The sequence below is a fragment of the Meles meles genome, chromosome 11, assembly GCF_922984935.1.
Source record: "Meles meles chromosome 11, mMelMel3.1 paternal haplotype, whole genome shotgun sequence".
Taxonomy (NCBI): domain Eukaryota; kingdom Metazoa; phylum Chordata; class Mammalia; order Carnivora; family Mustelidae; genus Meles; species Meles meles.
In genome coordinates, this window is record NC_060076.1 from 95,468,550 (window position 1) to 95,483,914 (window position 15,365).

At 41.8% G+C, this 15,365-nt stretch overlaps 1 protein-coding gene across 2 annotated transcripts in view; it reads left to right on the forward strand.

Annotated features, from left to right (window-relative positions):
* The first annotated feature begins 1,964 nt into the window (after positions 1–1,964).
* Positions 1,965–15,365, forward strand: part of ZNF169 (zinc finger protein 169) — a 53,345-nt gene continuing 39,944 nt past the window's right edge. Inside the window, exon 1 of one of the 2 annotated variants that reach the window (XM_046023307.1) lies at positions 1,965–2,031. The gene's annotated coding sequence lies outside the window, so the exon portion shown is untranslated. Of the gene's footprint in view, positions 2,032–3,430; positions 3,539–15,365 lie in introns of those variants that run through there. The other variant, XM_046023306.1, reaches the window with a different exon arrangement.

Sequence of the window (15,365 nt, forward strand, 5' to 3'; positions counted from 1 at the left end):
AGCGTCAGGGGATCGAGTCCCACATCGGGCTCCTTGCTCCGCAGGGAGCCTGCTTCGCCCTCTGCCTGTGCTCGCTCTCTCTTTCTCTGACTAATAAATAAATAAAAATCTTAAAAAAAAAAAAAGAAACTTCCAGGAAGTATACATGATCCCATGTTTGTCTTCATGAAAACCATTCTCCCCTAAGTTGGAATAAAGGCCAACAGATATTTCCTTTGGCTACTTTCAGACCTCAATTCCTGGTTTAGAACCATGGTACAATTTGGAAGTGTTATGTTACTTCTGTTGTGTATAATTACGTTTCATATTTTATTGCCTGGGGAAACTTAAAGAAAAACCTTTCATGTAACCAAAAAAGCAATGCTGGCTCAACCCTTCACGATGATCTTTAACACTTACACTCTTGAGAAGATACGGACTTCAGGTTCGGGTACCTGAGAGTTCTCCCTCTTAACCTTCCTTGTTCCTCAAATGGGGCCGGAAGTGTTTTCCACCTGCTATGCATTTTCCCTCTGATGTAGGCCGTGACAACCAAGAAACATTTTTCCTGGCATCTAGGGACAAAACTACACACAAAAAACCTAACACTTGATCAACAGTGCTTTTGAAGAAAAATCTTGATTGAAAGAGGGAAATGTGAAAATAAAAGGAAACCTCATTTAGAATGGAGCCAAAAAAAAGAGTGGAGCCAAGAGGCAGGCAGAGGGAGCTCTCAATTCCTATCACACAGGGACAATTGCAGACAGAATAGGAAAAGATACTACTTTACTACACCAGGAGGAAATTAGGTAGTTTTCCTCCTCCTCTCCACACCCCTGCAGCAGCCCAGCCAATGAGAAGCCACTACACTTCCAACTCCTGGTTCTCTCCAATGGACTTTTAGGTTTTTGTTTTTGCTTTAAAGATTTTATTTATTTATTTGACAGACAAAGATCGCAAGCAGGCAGAGAGGCAGGCAGAGAGAGAGAGGGAAGCGGGCTTCCTGCTGAGCAGAGAGCTCAATGCCGGATTTGATCCCAGGACCCTGAGATCATGTCCTGAGCGGAAGGCAGAGGCTTAACCCACTGAGCCACCCAGGCGCCCCATGGACTTTTAGTTTTAGAACAGCCCCTCCCAAGGCCTCCTTTCTTCCTTAAAAGAGCTCCTTCTTATTTGTTCCTGGACTTGATGGTTTTGCTAAAACCTGCTTGTGTGGGATTGCAATTCTCAATTTCTTAGTGAACCCGTTTCTGCTGTTAAAATAACTGGCAGTGTGTGTTGTGTTGTGTTGTGTTGTGTTGTGTTGTGTTGTGTTGTGTTGTGATGTGATGTGTTGTTATTAGGAGGCTCCACCCCCAGCTTGGAGCCCAGGGCTGGGCTTGAACTCTCAGGCTGAGATCAAGACCTGAGCTGAAATCCAGAGTCCCACACCTAACTGAGCGGCTCAAGTGCCCCCTGGCAGTTTTATTTTTTAAAGTTAACAAGTTTTTCCTCATTTTTCCTCTAATTACTTTATGAACTTCAGTATCTTCTTTAAAAAAGAACAATGCCAGTACGCTTGGCATTTTTTTAGGAAGTTCGTTCATCTTGCACTGTTACTTAAGTGTAAGCTCGGCTGAATCTGCAGGATGGAGGACAATTACACATCCAGCTCAGCATTTCTTTATTATTAAACAAAAAACACAAGGGCCCTATAAATTAAAAAGATTTTCTGCTCACCCGAGCCACCCCTCTCTTGTAGGGAAAATCTGTTTGATTTTACTTCCTGATTTTTCACAATTTCCGCAAAAGCCTAAAGGACTGTAAATCAGTCCCTGGAGTTGAGGGGTGCAAGGGGTGCAGCGGGCAGCTACCACATGGGGTCGCCCGAGGCGCGGTCTAGTCTTGAGGCGTCCGCGCAGGCGCGCTGGGCTCTGAGGCACTGTGGGTGTTGAAGCTCTTCGCCCGGGGCCCTGTGGGAACCGAAGTCCCGCGCCCCGGGGCACTGTGGGTAGTGCTGTGCCGTGCGGGCCGGCGTCGCTGGTCCCTGGTGGCCGTCCTTGCGCGCTTTTGGTAAGCGAGTCACCCGGCGGAGGGTGGGGAAGGCCGGGCGAGGGCGAGCGGGGTTGGTTTTCCCGGCATGGCCGGAGCGGTCCACCTGGGAACGGCTGTGGGCGGGAGCTTGGGCGCGCGCAGTCCGCGGGTCTGGGGTCCCAGCGTCCTGTCCCGGAGGGCTACGCGGGCGGTGGGCCCGCGCCCACCGCCGTGATGCCGTGGCGTTTGGCCCCAGGCGCCCAGGTCTTGGCGGGGAAGATCGGCCTGGGGCGAGCACCCAGCTTTGCCTCGGCGGTGGGGGCAGCCGGGGCAAGAGACTCGGGTCAGTGGCCTCGGGCCCGCGGACCCCTGAGGGCGCTGGAAGGGTCCAGCGGGGTCAGATCCCCGGGTTGCGTGCTGCGTCCTATCCCCGAGGCTGGGGCGGCGCAAGTGCAGTGGAGTCCGCCGGCCAGGGCTCTTTCCCCCAGCGCCTGGCGGGGCTCACCCCCTGGATTCCTGGAAGTGGGGGAAGCAATGGAGGTTCCGACCTCCGTACATAAGTTCTAATTTTTAACTTTCTTTAAGAAAATGAAACAACCATACCCAGAAGTAGCTGTGAAGTTCATGAGTTCATCACTCAGATTAACGAGTTGAGAACCCTAGCCTTCTCCCCCAGTCTGCAGCCCCGAGTGTACATCTCTTTGGGCAGTGCCCCTGTCCAGGGGGCCTCTGCAGGCCTTGCCATTGGAAACTCCCCCTCCGCACCCCACCCTCATCCCGCCCAGGACCCCCCAGCTGTCCCGTTGGGAGAGTTCAAATCCAGGTCTGCCCCTTTTTCACTGACTCATCCTGAGCGAGTACTGAACTTCCTGGAGCTGATGTGAGTGTGGAAAGAGTTAAAACTTGTGTCTGACACATGCTAAGTGACTGATAACATTCATGTGTGTTTTTCCTGGGCCCCATGGGCTTGTAGAGGATTAATATACCGGGTATCAGCCTGAATTCAGAGCAGGTTTGCGCTAAAACCCACCCCCTCTACTCCCGAGCCTGTCCATCCCCTCCTGCCTCCTTCTGATGCTTCCGGAAAGTGGAACCCAGCTGCGGCCTTGGCAGTTTAGCCTGCTCTCTGGGCCGGGAGAGACTCCTGAGGTGGGAACTGCCTCTCCCGGCTGGAACTGCTTCTGGTGTACCCGGGTGGGCCCTGGAGCAATCTGCCCTCCCCCACCACATCAGGGGTAATTAATTGCCTGATAGGGAGGGGAGAATTCCCAAGGGCCAGGCAGCCCATCTCAGGTGCGTGCACTTCCTTGTGTTCTTGTGGTGCCACCTTTGCCGTGTGTGGAATATTCCCCGTGGGGCCCAGAGCTGCAGGTGGATTCCCAAGAAGCCTGGCCTGTTCTTGAAAGGACACATTCCTGGGGCACGTGTCTCTGCCTTCATTCAGGAGCTTTTCAACATCTCCATACATTCACTCTGCTGTATTCTCGGGGCCTTGGCAGTGCTAGCAAAACAGAGATGGGGAGAAACGCTGTTTCGAGAACAGTAGGTTTGTTGTTGTTTTTTTTAATTTATTTGATAGAGGTCAGAAGTAGGCAGAGAGGCAGGCAGAGAGAGAGGAGCAAGCTGGGGCTCGATCCCAGGACACTGAGATCATGACCTGAGCTGAAGGCAGAGGCTTAACCCACTGAGCCACCCAGGTGCCCCGAGAACAGTAGTCTTGTATTGGCCATAGTTTTATTTCCTCAGCCATCTTGCACGTTAGGTGGGAGAATTTTCATTGTGTAGAACGGTAAATGGGGCAGCAGAGGATTAAATAACTTTTACCTTGGAGGTGGCTGTTCTTTACTTTCAAAGTTAATGAACATTTAAAAAGAGGTGCTCTATTTGTAAAGATTGTCTCATACCTCTAATGCTGTTTAAATAACATTCATTCATTTTCTTCTGATCCTGGTTCTCAGCCCCTATGGACATTAACAGAAATCAGGCCACCCCGTGTTTGCGGTCCACATATCCCCAGCCTTTTAAAGTTTCTTCTACTTTCTTTATTTTTGGGGGGTGTGAAGTGAGATGGAATTATTAAATTTAAAATTTATTATGGGAATTTTACAAGTAGCCAAATGTAACAAGAGCACTGAAAGAGCATCTCTGTGCCCCTCCCTTGGCTTCAGCAGTTGTCACTTTCTGCTCTTCCTCTTCCTTTTCGGTTTTCTCTGATGAAGTATTTTGCAGCAAATCCCAGATATCATTTTAACTGTGAATACTTCAATATGCATCTCTTATGAATAAGGAATTTTTAAAAATATTTTTATTAAAAATTTACTAAAGTATAATTAACATGCAATTATATTACTTTGTGTACAACATGTTCACTCAACAACTCTATGCGTTACGCATGCTCACCATGATAAGCGTCGTTACCATCCGTCATACAGTGTTATTACAGTATTACTATTCCCTATGCTGTACTTTTCAGCTCTGTGACTTACTTATTTTATAACTGGAAGTTTGCACCTCTTAATCCCCCTTTTCTATTTTGCCCATATCCCCACCACCTCCCCTCTGACAACCACCATTTTGTTCTGTTCATGAGTCTGTTTTTTGTGTTTTGGTTCGTTTGTTTTGTTTGTTCTTCATCCACTCATCTATTGATGGACACTCAAGTTACTTCCATGTCTTGGCTATTGTAGATAAAGCTGTAATAAACATAGGGATGCATGTATCTTTTTGAATTAGCATTTTCATCTTTGTGTAAATACCCAGTAATAAATTACTGGATCACATGGTAGGTCTATTTTTAAGTTTTCTAGAAAATTCCACACTGTTTTACATAGTGGTTGTACCACTGTATCTACTTATATTCCCACCAACAGTGTGTGAAGGTTCATTTTTCATCATATCCTTGACAATCCTTGTTATTTCTTATCTTATTAATACTAGCCATTCTGAATGGTGTGAGGTGATATTTCATTAATATGCATTTCCCTGATGATAAGTGATGTTGAGCATCTTTTCATGTGTCTGTTGGCCATCTATATTTTTGGAATAATGTCAGTTCAGGTCCTCTTCCAGTCAAATGTTTTTTGGTGTTGAATTGTATAAGTTCTTTATGTATTTTGGATGGTAACCACTTATTGGATATATCATTTGCACATATCTTCTCCCCATTCAGTAAAGGTTGTCTTTTTGTTTTGTTGATGGTTTCCTTTACTGTGCAAAAGCTTTTTATTTTAATGTGGTCTAAATAGTTTGTTATTGCTTTTGTTTTTACTGCCTGAGGAGGCATATTTTTTTTTTTTTTTAAGATTTTGTTTATTTGTCAGAGAGAGAAAGAGAGTGAGAGAGAGCACATGCGTGTGCACACAACCAGGGAGAGTGGCAGGCAGAGGGAGAAGCAGGGTCACTGCTGAGCAAAGAGCCCAATGTGGGACTTGATCCCAGGATCCTGGGATCATGACCTGTGCCAAAGGCAGATGCTTAATTGACTGAGCCACCCAGGCCTCCCAGAGGAGGCATATTTAGGAAAATGCTGACAGCTGATATCAAAAGAAATTACTCTGTTTTCAGTATAGTACAGCATAAAGAATATGAAAATATGTACAGCATAGGAATTTTATGGCTTCAAGTTTCACATTTAGGTGTTTAATCCATTTTGAGGGCCTTTCTCTTTTTAAAATTTCAATACAATTAACATCAGTGTTATATTAGTTTCAGGTGTACATATAGTGATTCAGCAATTCTCGACGTTACTCAGTGCTCATCAGGATAAATGCATTATTAATCCTCTTCACCTGTTTAACCCATCTCCCTATCCACTTCTCTGGTAATCATCACTTTGTTCTCTATAGTTAAGAGTCTGCCTTTTGGTCTCTTTTTTCCTTTGTTCGTTTGTTTCTTAAATTCCACATACAAGTGAAATCATATGGTATATGTCTTTTTCTGACTGGCTTATTTCACTTACCATCTAACCCTTTAGATCCGTTCATGTTGTAAATGACAATATTTCCTTCTTCTTTATGGTTGCGTAATTCCGTGTGTGTGTGTGTATCACATCTTCTTTATTCATCTGTCATTGGATAATTAGGTTGCTTCCACATTTTTGCTTTTGTAAGTAATGCTGCAGTCAACATAGATGTACATATATTTGTTCAAATTAGTGTTTTCATATTCTTTGGGTAAATAACCAATAGTGAACTTACTGCATCATCTGTTCTATTTTCATTTTATTTCTTTGAGGGACCTCCATGTTGTTTTCCACAGGGGCTGTACCAGTTTGTATTCCCACTAACAGTACAAGAGGGTTCCCTTTTTCTCCACATCCTCCTCAACACTTGTTGCTTCCTGTATTTTTTATGTTAGCCATTCAGACAGGTGTGAGGTGGTATTTTGCTGTTTTTAATATTTTATTTATTTATTTGAGAGAGAGATCAGAAGTAGGCAGACAGAGAGAAAGGGGGAAGCAGGCTCCCTCCTGAGCGGGGAGCCGGATGCGGGGCTTGATTTCAGGACCCTGAGATCATGACCCAAGCTGAAGGCAGAGGCTTAACCCGCTGAGCCACCCAGGTGCCCCTCGTTGTGGTTTTGATTTGCATTTCCCTGATGATCAGTGATGTTGAGCATCTTTTCATGTGTTGTCTTCTTTGGAGAAATGTCTGGTCTTGTCTTCTATTTGTAATTGGATTACTTGGGCGGTTTTTGGTAGTGTTGTATAAGTTATATATTTTGCCTACTAACCCTTCATTGCCTATGTCACTTGCCAATATATATTTCCATGCAGTGGATTGTCTTTTAGGTTTGTTGGTTGTTTTCTTTGCTGTGCAGAGCTTTTTATTTTGATATAGTCCTAATAGTTTATTTTTGCTTTTGTTTCCTTTGCCTCAGGAGACAGTATCTAGAAAAATGTTGCTATGGCTGATGTCAGAGAAATTACTGCCTGTGCTCTTTTAACAGGATTTTTTGGTTTCAGGTCTCACATTTAGATTCTTAATCCATTTTGAGTTTATTTTTGTGTATGGTGGAAGAAGTGGTCCTGTTTCATTCCTTCATTATGTAGCTGTTGTCTTCCCAACACCATTTGTTGAAGAGACTTTTTCCCATTGGATATTATTTCCTGCTTTGTCGAAGATTAATTGACCAGTCATGGGTTTATTTCTGTGTGTTCTTTCTGCTGTTCAGATCTATGTGTCTACCTTTTGTGCCAGTACAGTGCTATTATTTATTTATTTGACACAGAGAGAGAGAGAGATCACAAGGAGGCGGCAGAGAGAGAGAGAGGAGGAAGCCGGCTCCCTGCTGAGCAGAGAGCCCAATGTGGGGCTTGAGCCCAGGACCTTGGGATCATGACCTGAGCCACCCAGGTGCCCCTACAGTGCTGTTTTGATTACTACAGCTTTGTAGTAGATTTTGAAATCTGCAATTGTGATACCTCCATTTTTGTTCTTTCTTAAGATTGCTTTGGCTATTTCTGGGTGTTTTGTGTGTGTGTGTGTGTGTGTGTGTGTGTGTGTGTGTGGTATGTAGTTCCATACAAATTTTAGGATTATTTGTTCTAGTTCTGTGAAAAAGGCTATTGGTGTTTTTGTAGGGATTGCATTAAATCTGTAAATTCCTATGGGTAGTATGGACATTGTAACAATAAATGTTCTTCTGAACAATGAGCGTGGAATATCTTCCCATTTGTTTGCGTCATCTCCAGTTTCTTTCATTAGTGTTTTATGGTTTTCGGAGAACAGGTGTTTTACCTCCTTGGTTTAGTTTATTCCTTGACTTTATTAATTTTTAGGCAATTGTAAATGGGATTGTTTTCTTAATTTCTGTTTCTGCTACTTCGTTATTAGCGTGTAAAAATGCAACGGATTTCTGTATATTGATTTTATATCCTGTGACCATACTGCATTCATTTATCAGTACTATTAGTTTTTTGTTTTTGTTTTGTTGTTTTGGTGGAGTCTTTAGGGTTGTCTTTATATAGTCCCATGTCATCTGCAAGTTGTGCAAGTTTTACGTCTTCCTTACCAATTTGGATGCCTATTATTTCTTGTCTGATGGCTAGGACTTCCAGTATCATGTTGAATAAAAGTGATGAGGATGATCATCCATATTTTTTTTTAAAGATTTTATTTATTTATTTAACAGACAGAGATCACAAGTAGGCAGAGAGGCAGGCAGAGAGAGAGGAAGGGAAGCAGGCTCTCCACTGAGCAGAGAGCCTGATGCGGGACTCGATCCCAGGACGCTGGGATCATGACCTGAGCCGAAGGCAGAGGCTTTAACCCACTGAGCCACCCAGGTGCCCCAATCATCCATATTTTTGATCTTAGGGGGAAAGCTTTCAGTTTTTCTCCATTAAGTATGATGTTAGCTGTGGCTTTTTCATATATGGCCTTTATTTTTTTATTTTTATTTTTTTAAGATTTTATTTATTTATTTGACAGAGAGAAATCACAACAAGGCAGAGAGGCAGGCAGAGAGAGAGAGAGAGAGGGAAGCAGGCTCCCCGCTGAGCAGAGAGCCCGATGCGGGACTCGATCCCAGGACCCTGAGATCATGACCTGAGCCGAAGGCAGCGGCTTAACCCACTGAGCCACCCAGGCGCCCCCATATATGGCCTTTATTATGTTGAGGCATGTTCCCTCTAAACCTGCATTGATCAGGGTTGTTTTTTTTTTAAATATTTTATTTATTTGACAGAGAGAAATCACAACTAGGCAGAGAGGCAGCAGAGAGAGAGGAGGAAACAGACTCCCTGCTGAGCAGAGAGCCCGATGTGGGGCTCGATCCCAGGACCCTGGGATCATGACCTGAGCTGAAGGCAGAGGCTTTAACCCACTGAGCCACCCAGGCGCCCCTTGATCAGGGTTTTTATCATGAATGGATGTCATTCTTTGTTAAATGCTTTATTTCCATCTATTGAAATGAACATGGTTTTTGTGCTTTGTCTTATTGATGGGATATATTATGTTGAATGATTTGCAAATACTGAACCGTTTTTGCAGCCCAGGAATAAATCCCACTTCATGGTTGTGAATGATTTTTGTAATGTATTGTTGAATTTGGTTTGCTAATAGATTTTTTACAAAGCTGCAGAAATCATGACTGATGGTCTGGTATGATAATAGATGCTGTCTAAGAGCCCAGAAAAAGACCCATATAAGTATAGTTAACTGATTTTTGTCAAAGAAACAAAGACAACACAGTGAAGCAAATACTGTCTTTATTTTTTTGAGGGTTTTTGCATCTATGTTCATTAGAAATACTGGTAGTCCCCCCCCCCCCCCACCTGCCCTTTTTCGTGGTGTCTTTATCTGGTTTGGGTATCAGGGTAATCTTGGGTTCATAAATGAATTTGGAAGCTTCCTTCTTCTTTTATTTTTTGGAATAGTTTGAGAAGAATAGTTATTTACTCTCCTTTATTATTTTATTTGTTTCATACACGAGCTATCAATTGGGTAGAAAATCCAAAAGAGTTGACAAAAGCACTTGTGAAAATCATAATTTAGCAAATTTGCAATACAAAATTTTAGTATACAAAATGCAACCCTGCCCTATGCCATCAATGAACAGTGTAATATGAAATGGAAAACATAATATCATTTGCATTAGCACCAATGGAAAAAAAAGAAAAAGGAAGAGAAAATTGTTGGGTACAAATGTAATAAGATATGTACCAGATCTTCTACATAAAATGCTAAGAAATTCTAATGAATACAGTTATAACCAAATAAATGATTAGATGTTCCATATTCGTGGATAGAAAAACTTAATGTTGTGAAGATGTTGGTTCTACTTATTTCAACTTAAAGATTTAATGAAGTGCCAATCAAAATGCCACCAAGTTATTTTGTGGATGCCAACAAAGTGATTATAAAACTTACGTGGGAGAAAAAAAGACCTAGATAGCCAACACTGTATTGAAAAGGAAGAAAGCTGAAAGATGGATGATCTCCAAATTCAAGATTTTTTACAAAGCTGCAGAAATCATGACTGATGGTCTAATGTGACCGTAGATGCTAAGAGCCCAGAAAAAGACCCATATAAATATAGTTAACTGATTTTTGTCAAAGAAACAAAGACAACACAATGAAGCAAATACTGTATTTTCTTTTTCTTTCTTTCTTTTTTTTTTGGTGAGGATTTAAAAAAATTTTTTTATTGTGATATGTTAATCACCCTAAAATACATCATTAGTTTTTGATGTAGTGTTCCATGATTCATTGTTTACATACAGCACCCAGTACTCTATGCAATACATGCCCTCCTTAATACCCACCACCAGGTTCAACCATTTCCCCACTCCCTCCCCTCTAAAACTCTCAGTTTGTTTCTTGGCGTCTATAGTCTCTCATGGTTCATCTCTCCCTCTGATTTCCCCCTTCACTTTTCCTTTCCTTCTCCTAATGTCCTCCATGTTATTCCTTATGTTCCACAAGTAAGTGAAACCATATGATAATTGATTCTCTCTGCTTGACTGACTTCACTCAGCATAATCTCCTTCAGTTTCGTCCATGTTGAGGCAAAAGCTGGGTATTCATCCTTTCTGATAGCTGAGTAATACTCCATTGTGTATATGGACCACATCATCTTTATCCATTTGTCTGTTGAAGGGCATCCCTTGGACATTGCCGCTGTGAACATTGGGATACAGATGGCCCTTCTTTTCACTGCATTTGTGTCTTTGGGGTATATACCCAGTGCAATTGCTGGATCATAGGGTAGCTCTAGTTTTAACTTTTTGAGGAATCTCCACACTGTTTTCCAAAGTGGCTGCACCAGAGGCTTAACCCACTGAGCCACCCAGGTGCCCCCTCAATGTAGTTTTGATTTGAATTTCCCTGATGGCTAATGATGATGAACATTTTTTCATGTGTCTGTTAGCCATTTGTATGTCTTCATTGGAGAAGTGTCGGTTCACGTCTTCTCATTTCTTGACTTGATTATTTGTTTTTTTGGGGTGTTGAGTTTGAGAAGTTCTTTATAGATCTTGGATATCAGCCCTTTGTAGTGCCATTTGCGAATATCTTCTCCCATTTCATGGGTTGCCTCTTTGTTGACTGTTTCCTTTGCTGTGCAAAAGCTTTTTATCTTGATGAAGTCCCAATAGTTCATTTTTGCTTTTGTTTCCCTTGTCTTAGGAGATGCATCTTGAAAGAAGTTGCTGTGGCTGATGTCAAAGAGGTTACTGCCTATTCTCTAGGATTTTGATGGATTCCTGTCTCATGAGGTCTTTCATCCATTTAGAGTTTATCTTTGTGTGTGGTGTAAAAGAATGGTTGAGTTTCATTTTTCTATACATAGCTGTCCAATTTTCCCAGCACCACTTATTGAAGAGACTGTCTTTTTTTTACACTGGATACTTTCTCTTGCTTTATTGAAGATTATTTGACCATAGAATTGAGGGTCCCTATCTGGGCTCTCCACTCTGTTCCGTTGGTCTGTGTGTTTGTTTTTGTGCCAATACCATCCTGTCTTGGTGATCACAGCTTTGTAATTTTAGCTGGAAATCAGGCAACGTGATGCCCCTAGTTTTGTTTTTCTTTTTCAACATTTCCTTGGCTATTGAGGGTCTTTTCTGATTCCATACACGTTAAGATTGTTTGTTCCAGCACTTTGAAAAATGCTGGTGGAATTTTGATCAGGATGGCATTGAAAGTATAGATTGCACTGGGCAGCATAGACATTTTATCAATGTTTATTCTTTCAGTCCATGAGCATGGAATGCTTTTCCATCCTTATGTGTCTTCTTCAATTTTTTTTCATGAGTGTTCTGTAGTTCCTCGGGTACAGATCCTTTACCTCTTTGGTTAGGTTTATTCCAAGGTATCATGGTTTTTGGTGCTATTTTAAGTGGAATTGATTCTCTGATTTCCCTTTCTACAGTTTCATTGTTAATGTATAAGGAAGCAACTGATTTCTGTGCATTGTTTTTGTATCCTGCCACATTACTGAATTGCTGTATAAGTTCTAGTAATTTGAGAGTGGAGTCTTTTGGGTTTTCCACATAATGTATCGTGTCATCTGTGAAGAGAAAGAGTTTGATTTCTTCTTTGCCAATCTGAGTACCTTTTATTTCTTTTTGTTTCTGATGCTGTTGTATGACTTCCAGTGCTATGTTGAACAATAGTGGCGAGAGTGGGCATCCTTGTCGTGTTCTTGATCTCAATGGGAGAAGGCTGAGAGCCTTCCCCACTGAGAATGATATTTGCTGTGGGTTTTTCATAGATGAATTTTATGAAGTTGAGGAATGTTCCCTCTATCCCTATACTCTGAAGAGTTTTAATCAGAAAAACATGCTGTATTTTGTCAAACGCCTTTTCTGCATCAATTGAGAGGACCATATGGTTCTTTGTTCTCTTATTGATTTGTTCTAATCACATTTATTTGTGAAAGTTGAACCACCCTTGCATCCCAGGGATAAATCCCATCTGGTCATGGTGGATAATAATTTTAATGTACTGTTGGATCCTATTAGCTAGGATCTTGTTGAGAATCTTGGCATCCATATTCATCAGGGATATTGGTCTGAAATTCTCCTTTTTTATGGGGTGTTTGCCTGGTTTGGGGATCAAGGTAATGCTGGCTTCATAGAAAGAGTCTGGAAGTTTTCCTTCTGCTTCCATTTTTTTTTTTTTAAGATTTTATTTATTTATTTGACAGAGACAGATCAGAAGTAGACAGAGAGGAAGGCAGAGAGAGAGGAGGAAGCAGCCTCCCTGCTGAGCAGAGAGCCCGATGCGGGGCTCGATCCCAGGACCCTGAGATCATGACCTGAGCTGAAGGCAGAGGCTTTAACCCACTGAGCCACCCAGGCGCCCCTGCTTCCATTTTTTGAAACAGCTTCAGGAGAAGAGCTATTATTTCTTCTTTGAATGTTTGATAGAATTCCCCCAGGGAATCCATCAGGTCTTGGACTTTTGTTTTTTGGGAGGTTTTTGGTTTTTGTTTTTAAATCACTGCTTCAGTCTCATTACTGGTTAATAGTCTATTTGGGTTGCCAATTTCTTCCTGTTTCAGTCTTGGAAGTTTATAGGTTTTCAGGAATGCATCCATTTCTTCCAGTTTGTTTAACTTCTTGGCATACAGTTGTTGATAATAATTTCTAATTATTGTTTCTATTCCCTTGGGTTTAGTCATGATCTCTACCCTTCCATTCATAATTTCATTAATTTGGGTACTTTCTCTTTTCTTTTGGATTAGTCTGGCCAGTGGTTTATTGATCTTATTAATTCTTTCAGAAAATTAGCTTCTAGTTTCGTTGATGCATTCTCCTGTATCTCTGGTTTCTAACTCACTGATCTCTCCTCTACTCTTAATTATTTCCCTTCTCGTGCATGGGATTGACTTAATTTGTTGTTGATTCTCCAGTTCTTTAAGGTGTAAAGAGAGTTTGTGTATTCAGGATTTTTTTTTTTTTTTTTTTTTGGTGAGGCTTGGATGGCTATGTATTTCCCCCATAGGACCACCTTTGCCATATTCCATAGGTTTTGGACCAATGTGTCTTCATCTCATTGGTTTCCATGAATTGTTCAAGTTCTTTGATTTCCTGGCTGACCCAAACATTCTTGAGCAGGATGGTCTTTAGCTTCCAAGTGTTTGAATTTCTTCCAAACTTTTTCTTGTGATTGAGTTTCAGTTTCAAAACATTGTTGTCTGAGAATATTCAGGGAATAATTTGAATCTTTTGGTATTGGTTGAGACCTGATTTGTGACCCTGTATGTGGTCTATTCTGGAGAAAGTTCCATTCGCGCTCGAAAAGAATGACTATTCTATTGTTTTAGGATGGAATGTTCTGTATATATTTATGAGGTCCATCTGGTCCAATGTGTCATTCAAAGCTCTTTTTTTGTTGTTGTTGTTGTTGATTTTCTGCTTAGACGATCTGTCTATTGTTGAGAGTGGCGTGTTAAGATCTATAATTAACATATTCTTATCAATATGTTTATTTTATTTTTTTTAAGATTTTATTTATTTATTTGACAGAGAGAGATATTACAGGTAGGCAGAGAGGCAGGCAGAGAGAGAGAGGAAGCAGGCTCCCCGCTGAGCAGGGAGCCCAATGCGGGGCTCGATCCCAGGACCCTAGAATCATGACCCGAGCTGAAGGCAGAGGCTTTAACCCACTGAGCCACCCAGGCGCCCCCAATATGTTTATTTTGATTAACAGTTGGCTTATGTAGTTGGCTGCTTCCATGTTAGGGGCATAAATATTTACAACTGTTAGATCTTCTTGGTGGATAGACCCTTTAAGAATTATGTAGTGTCTTTCTGTATCTCTGACTACAGTCTTAGCTTAGAATCTAATTTGCTGATATGAGAATTGCTATCCCAGCTTTCTTTTGAGGCCCGTTGGCATGAAAGATGGTTCTCTATTCTTTCACTTTCAGTCTGGATGTATCTTCAGGTTCAAAATGCATTTATTGTTGATAGTATATGGATCGGTCCTGTTTTTTAATCCAGTCTCCAGTCCTGTGCTGGTTTATGGGAGCATTTAGGCAGTTCATGTTGAGAGTGATTATTGAAATATATGTTTTTATTGTCATCATGTGCCTTGTGAAGTCCTTTTTTCTATAGATTGTCTCTGTAAATTTCTGTTCTATATCACTCTTGGGGTTTTCTTCTTTTGTTCTTTTGTAGAACCCCCCTTGATATTTCTTGATGGTCTCATGATCTTTTAGTCTTTGCCAGTCTTGAAAGCTCTGTAGCTCTCCTTGCCAGATAATGTATTCTGAATGTCAGCCTTGCCAGATAAAGTATTCTTGGCTGCATGTTCTTCTCATTTAGTCCCCTGTGTCTTATCGGCCCCTTTTGGCTTGCCAGGTTTTCTGTGGACAAGTCTGACATTATTCTGATGTTCCTCCCACTGTCCGTAAGAAATCTCTTCCCCCTAGCTGCCCTTAAGACATTTTCTCTGAATTTACGATTCGTGAATTTCACACTCATATCTGGAGGTCTTTCTACCCTTGTTGATCTTGGGAGTGTCCTCTCTGCCTCTGGGACATGAACACTTGTTCCTGTTGGGGTCCGTTATCAAAGGAATGAGACTGAGACAAAGCGAAAGTTATGTAGAGCTTTATTCCATGCCAAGCATTAGAAGTCAGACTGACCAGCCAGGGCCCCCTCCAAAGAGAGCGACCCCCTCCCGATCTCACAGGCTGGTTTTATAGGGCATAACCGCAGACCCGAGGTACATGGCTTTTATTGTTAAGGCGTTTACTCCCGGAATCGATACCCGGAACCATACCAGGAACTACTGGGGCGTTTATTCCCGGAATGAAGTCCGTGGATGTAAACAACAATATGGCTACTTAGGCAATATGGAGTTGCTCTGGCTAAGCAGGCCCTAATAGTTAAACAGGTTTTAATATTAAATTGGCCCTAA